General features: G+C 39.6%; 1 non-coding gene across 1 annotated transcript; it reads left to right on the top strand.

The window, feature by feature from the left end:
- The first annotated feature begins 7,142 nt into the window (after positions 1–7,142).
- Trnam-cau (transfer RNA methionine (anticodon CAU)) lies at positions 7,143–7,215 on the top strand. The gene has a single exon. It is a non-coding gene; the product is annotated as a tRNA-Met (tRNA).
- Positions 7,216–7,471: the final 256 nt, after the last annotated feature.

The raw sequence follows: 7,471 nt of genomic DNA, 5'->3' as shown, positions 1-7,471 counted from the left end.
CAAGACTGGGAGATTTCTTTTTTCTACTAGGGGGAGGAATTTTAATGGAAAGTTTTGTTGGCTTCTTGGGAGGAGTTATCGCCTTCGTAGAGCCAACATCTTTTCCTTCAATGTCTTTGACACTGAAGGGTTTTTTTAGTTTCTTTGCTCTCCATTTCTATCGAGACGGAGAGAGCAGAGGTGTTCTCTAAAGAGACCACCTCAAGCGTCTTTGTACTGCTGGCAGTAGCCAGCTCTGCCTCTAATGAGGCAGAAGTACCAGCGAGGACTGGCACCGGGCGACCAGCATCTGCTGGTTTGTCCTCCAAAGAGGAATTGGCACCAACAGAAGCTGGTACCAGACCAGCAACCACTGGCCTTGCCTCTAAAGAGGCACATGGTGGAGGGTGTGTCTCTAATGACACTTCAATTTTATTGTTCCATACTTGTGTCTTTCTCCTTGGTTCTAGTGAACCTTGTCTTTATATTTTCGTCATCAGTTGACTCGGATGATTCAGTTTGCTGTCTTTTTAATGATTCTTTATTTGATTTTCCTTTTGTGCTCTTAACTTGGTTGTTTTTATGTGCCTTTCTTTTGGTTTCTTAGTTTTGCTACTACAGAAGCAAAACTTAGACCAGGTCTTACATTCTTTGCTTTGGCTCTCTCTCGTACTTCCTTAAATGTTGTTCTTTCTATTACTCGGATTGCTTGGATTTCTTTTTCGAATAAATATACATCACACTGCTGAGATGATGATGCATGTCCCTCACCACAGTGAACACATTTAGGTTCCCTGGTGCACATACCATGCTCATCTTCTTCACAGTTGAAACAGACTGCAGGATTTTCTTGCAATTTGGATCTACACAATTGTAGGGTGTGTCCAAAATGCTGGCAATGGAAACACCTGGGTCTTGGGATGTACTGTTTTATCTTAAACCTATACCAGGCTGCAGACACATTCTGGAAGTCTTAAAGAATTAAAAGTTAATATTAAGGTAGGCTGAGGTATTCTGTTATTATCAACCTTCTTCATCATCCTCTCCACCTTTATTACACCCTGGTCTTTTAATTCTGTTAAAAGTTTCTCCTCAGAGAAAGCCATCAACTGAGGGGCATAAATCAAGCCCTTGCTGGAGTTTATGCTGGAGTGGGGAGTGCACTCAACCATAACTCTCGCAAGGTCTGACAATCCCATCAACTTAAAGCTTTCCTCAGGGGAGATGCTTTCTACTAGAAGCATATTTCCATTTTGAGGTGTTATTTTGGGTTGTCTGCCACAACATTTCACTATTTCTCTGTTTACTTGAAAAATATCTATATTGTCACCTTCAAGCTTTAAATTCAGGTATTTATTAAAAGAACTGGGTACAAAGACCCCAGGAGCTATTTCATACTTTTTATTTCTCTTCATGGCAAATGGTTCCACTGTGACAATACTGGAGCCAGATGGTTTTTGTTGAAATTTCCTGGCCGTATATCTACTCGCATTGCTTTGGGTCGTCAACTGTGTTCGTCTGTCATTCGGCTCAGGGGTACTACATTGATCATGGGGACCGACCATGATTGACTGAAGTTCGGTTACCGTGGGCATGTCCTTTGATAAAAGCATAGGGTCATCAGCAGAGATAGGGGTGGCTGCCATATAACGTAAAAAGTGAATTCATCCAGATATTCCCCATACCCACCATGGAGTCACACTTAGAGGACGGGTCATCCCTTTAATTAGGGTCGTCCTAGGGGTAATTACTGGATATACACCCTATCTCCAGTGCTTAGGCGTCATGATGTCCGTCCAGATCAGACCTGGCACTGAGGATAGTGTTTGACATTAAACTTTCCCCTCGCTCGACCACGTCAGGTACTAGAGTTCTACGGGTGAGGTGGCATGCCGTCCATCCTCACTCTCCTTCAAATCCCAAGATTTAGACTAAATCATGTCCAAAACCAAGCCAATAGTCATCATCATAGAATCCATACCTTACAGGGGGAGGAAGGCAGAAAGATGAAATGTTTTTAGTAGAAGAAAAAGGGCTGACTTATTTAGTTGGATCAACAGCTGGGCACGAAGGCCCAGCGAGAAAGCAGTTCCCACCAGGCATCAGGGCCCAGCTGCTGAACCCTAAGCCCCCCATCCTCGGCAAGGCTTCAGCATCTGGAGGGACATGGACAGGGAAATAGATCTGTGAGATTGGGAACAATTAATCAAAGTACTTTGCGACATAAGGAGGAGGAGGTAATCTTGATGATGGAGGAAAGAAAAATAGACATTTTGGGACTGTGTGAAACCCGTTTACCAGGAGAAGAAACAAAATTATTGCATAACAATTACCAGTTATTTTACAAAGGTGGAAGAGCTGCACGACACGGAGTAGGTTTTATTGTGAGTGAAGAGCTATCTGGAAAAATTAGTCATTTAAATTTCAAGTGTGATAGGATTATTGGTTTTTCCTTAAAGTTAGGAGTGTTTCAAGCCAGCATAATTCAGGTGTATGCACCACAGCAGGGCCGCCCTCAAGAAGAAAAGGAAAGATTCTACAAACATCTAAAGGAAGTAAAAGATTCTGTCCCATATGTAGAGAATATATTAATAACTGGAGATATGAATGGACATATTGGGCAAGACAGGACAGGCATAGAGAGCATATTAGGAGCGTTTAGCATTGGAGACAGAAATAGAGAAGGAGAAAACATAATTGATTTTTGCATACAAAACCAGATGTCCATTATGAACTCTTTCTATAATCAAAGAGACAGCCACAAATGGACGTGGTATCTGTGGAACTCGGCCTTAGGAGCATATACTGAAAAATCAATGACTGATTTGGCAATAACAAATAACAAAAATTTGAGAGATGTAAAAAGTATCCCCTCTGTCATTCAGTTGAGATCACAGGCTTCTCTTAATTAAATTAAAGATGATGAAATCCAAACCAATTGAAAGCCAAGTGAGAGAAAGATTTATTCTACAGAATATAAGAGAAGAGGAATGCTTAGTTAGATATCAAAACGAAATAAGTAGAGCTAAACAAATGCAACAGGAGAGCAATGACCCAAATGAAAAATGGAGACACTTTAAAATGGCTGTAGTGGGTGCTGCTAATAATACAGTGCAGAAGAAAAGAGTTCGAGGTAGCAGTAAAAAACAAACTGCTTGGTGGACCCCCATACTAAAGTCCGCTGTTGCAAACAAAATGAAACTTTTCAGAAAATGGATGAAAACTTTGAACTTACAAGATAACAATAACTATAAAGAAGCCTTGAGAGACACAGAAAGAATAAAAGCTCAAACAAAAAGAGAAACCTGGGAAAGAATAGGAGAAGATCTGGGAAATGATCTCCAAGGAACCAGAAAACTCATACATAGCACTGCCAAACACTATAGAAAGGGAAACCAATCACCCACTTATGTAATCAAAGACCCTATGGATGGGACAATTTTAACCGAACCCCGAGAAATTGACTTAGGACGGAAACATCACTTTGAAGTACTACTAAACAATGAAACCAATGACCTTGAAGAGCATGTAGAATTTGATGTGGCTGGGGATGCAGAACCTGACATCACAATACTAGCAGTAAAAAATGCCCTCAAGAGGATGAGAAATGGTAAGGGCCCTAGAGTGAATACAATACCTGCAGAGCTCCTTAAAAACAAGGTGGAGGATGGAGTCACCTGAGTACTAGAACTAATCGACATACTCTGGAATGGACAAATACCACCTGAAGACTGGAGAAGAGATCTAATATGCCCAATCTATAAAAAAGGTGACAAGACAAACTGCAGCAATTATAGAGGAATATCCCCAATGTCACACACTTTTAAATTATATGAAAGAATACTTGAAACCAGATTGAGAGGATATGTTGAACCAAAGCTGGGTGAGAGGCAAAATGGTTTTCGACCAGGAAGAGGGACAACCGATATGATTTTCTCCCTCAAGATGATATTTGAGAAGAGCTGGGAATGGGACAGGGACAGATATATTGCTTTTATAGGTCTAGAAAAGCTTCTGACAGAGTACCAAGAAGGAAAATATGGGATGCCCTAAAAGACCCTTACTATGAAATCCCTGAGAAACTTATAAGAGCAATTTATAACACCTATCAAAACACCAGATCCAGAGTACCAGATCCAGATAAAAACAAATCAAGAGAATGACGATTGGTTTGCAATTAAATCAGGAGTAAGACAGCGCAGCATCCTTTCTCCACTTCTTTTTATATTGTTTCCAGATAAATGTATGAGGGAACGAGGCGAGGACGAAGCTGAAGATATGATCATAAACCTTATGTATGCAGATGACCATGCAATGATAGCACCCAGCACAGAATATCTCCAAGAAAACGTCAACAACTGGAATGAATACGATCTTAACAGCTAATGGAATGCGGATCAACAAAGATAAGACAGAGATTATGCACCTATCACGAACAACAAGCAACGTAGATGTAGAATTAGAAGGTCAGACATTGAAGCAGTGTAGAGATTTCAAATACTTAGGAATAGAGTTTAGTGACCAAAACGATTTGAAACTGGAAATAACTACCTGAATACAGAAAGTCAGTAACAATCTGTATCTGCTCTACACACTAATGAAAGACAGAAATATACCTCGCAAAGTGATACCCATAATATGCCTCACTATTTTAAGACCAATATTGACTTATGGCCATGAATCATGGATATTAGCATCAAGAACTAGAAGCCAACTTCAAATAGCTGAAATGAAAGCCCAAGACTCATAAAAGGTGTAACAACACTGGGTAGGCAATGAAATGAAGACATTAGAAGAGAACTGGGAGTGGAAGGGATTCTGGATTTCGTCGAGAGAGGACAGCTTAGATGGTTTGGGCACCACAAGGAAGGAGACCGGTCGGAAGACCAAAAATGAAATGGCTACAAAACACAGAGAGAAGAGTAGAAAGGAGAGGCTTCAGTTTGCGGGAGGTTGATGAAGTGAGGTTCCATGAAGATCACCAAGAATGGAGACAGTTCCTGCAGCAGGACGACTGACAAGCCTGGAGGCCTACCTGGCGTCTGGTGAGAAAGGTGAGAAATTAGCCCACTACATCAACAGTTAAATCAAAATCCTGCTATATTATAACTACAAGTACCTCAATCATGAATTCTAAGATAAATCACTCAGATAATTAACACAAACTCTAGCCGAGATCAATACCACCACAACAAATAACATTTCGACACAATAATTGACTAAATGAACCCAATAATAACATGGATGTCCGTGGATAAAGAATCACCTGTTACATATAGTTTTATGCAAGAAACCGGCTATCAGAGGAGAAGAGTGTTTGCCTTACCTGTATCCAACCTTACGCTCTAGGAAAGAGTGACTCTCTAGAAAGCTGGCCTTTATGTCAACTTGGTGACGTCAACTTAGGATCTAGTTTATTACGCATCACCTTTAATATTTCATTTTAAGAGAGAGAAATAAGTATAATTCATATGTGTTATCTTCGGATGAATGAGGATATTCGCCTAGCACGACTCCCTTGTTTGTTAAAATATATACATTGGATAATTTGGTTATTCTTCAATATAAAAGAGTAATATTTCAATGGTACAAATTCTCTTCTTCCCCTCTGTTTAGTCTGGTCATCATTAAGTTCATATTAGCAAAGTAACTTACATAGACACGAAGTTACGTTCACCAGTCTGTTTTCTTCTTCTTTTTTGCTATAATCTGACGTTGTGGAAGGTTTGGTGCTAAAAGGGGATCCGTCCTTTTTGTGACAGGTGCTATGATTGACAGTCAAAGTATTCCGTTTTTAAATTCTTGATCCGACCTACGAGATTTCTTTCCAATCCACCGTCTGACGGATCCAAGAACTTTCTGAACAAGCTCTTTCACTGCCCTGTCTGATATAACGACACACTGCCTCAATAGTCCCTTCATAACCTCCCCATAATGATATTGTATAAGCTTTACTCCCTCAGTCCATAAAAACGGAAATACAGCAATAAACCCTTACACCCTTTTTAATTACGATCTTAGTGATAGCGCACCAAGCTGGGTCAAAGAGCGCTTCTCTAATCTTTCTATACCCTTTGATTACTAAGACCCGAATTAAAACTTCCCGTGTTTCTGGCAATTCTACTTTTAGCATAATGAATCATCTTATCGTGAGCACCAGCCATATTGCAGTCAAGTCGGCTATATGAGTTACCTCAGGTGACTGCAAGTGTTCGAAAGGGGGTAGCCACCATTGTTTCTTTTCACGCCTTCCCATTTTTCTACTCATAAAATTCCTCAATATTCGTTCTGTTCATCAGGATACTCAAAGTTATTTTCCGCTTCGTGTGCTTCTTTTTTCTAGAAACTGTAGCATCGATACTTAGATTAAAACCTGACGTTTACTAAACAGGTCATAGACATGTTCGCCTCACTAATGAGCGAGTATCAGGTGCGACTGTCTATTCGGGCAAGTTCATTTAAGATCTTTAGCGCCTTGATTACTTAATCAGCGAATTATGTACCCTGTTATTAAAATAAATGCACACACACTCATATATATATACATATATATATATATATATATATATATATATATATATATATATATATATGAATAACTTGATCACGAAGTATATAAAACGTGATGCTATGTATGAATAAAGTTTTTTTGCCACGAAGGAAAAAAATGAAAAATAAAGCAAGATAGCCAAGTACTTTCGGTCCTGTTCGAACAGAACCGAAAGTACTTGGCTATCTCGCTTTTTCATTTTTTTCCTTCGTGGCAAAAAACCTTTATATATATATATATATATATAGATATATAATATATATAAATTCACAAAAGATGCAAATTTCTTCGTTAAATGATTTTTATATATCCGAAGCTTCAAAATAAATTATTTTTCTTGGACTTTTAGCTTCTGTAATTAACCTTCACAGTCCAAAAAATACTTTCACTACTTTCATTTATAACTGCTATAAACGACGTTCCTTAGTTCATTTGTAACTACTAGTACACATAGTTTGCAATCGCACAAATAACTGTTATTTCTAATGTAATTTCAACAATAGCCCCTCGCCATTGTTCAAAATATCCGTAACTGCACAATATTTTTTTTTTCTTTGCAGCACCGCTAAACCCTGTCATTTTTTACTACAAGCATCTACACTTCAGTCATGTCGCCTCGGTAGCGCAGTAGGCAGCGCGTCAGTCTCATAATCTGAAGGTCGTGAGTTCGATCCTCACTCGGGGCAGTATCCTTTTGGGCTTTCGGACACAATCGCACGATGATCGTTACAACCACGGCCATGGTACAGCATCAAAGCAAGAACTTGACTTCCCTTGGAATGTGCCATGCACGCTCGAAAAGTACATGCCCCGAGTGAGTATGAGGATCAAACTGACAACCAGTGGGTCCTGTCCTGCTCATAACCTTCAAATGATGGGACTGCTTAATAGGCTAGAGAGGCTCTGCTGTCAGCAGCAGATACCGTTTGAAGTATTTTGTGA

Source organism: Macrobrachium nipponense, chromosome 4 (assembly GCF_015104395.2).
Source record: "Macrobrachium nipponense isolate FS-2020 chromosome 4, ASM1510439v2, whole genome shotgun sequence".
Taxonomy (NCBI): domain Eukaryota; kingdom Metazoa; phylum Arthropoda; class Malacostraca; order Decapoda; family Palaemonidae; genus Macrobrachium; species Macrobrachium nipponense.
Note: the sequence above shows the minus strand (reverse complement) of the source record. Positions and strands in the feature narration are given on the sequence as shown.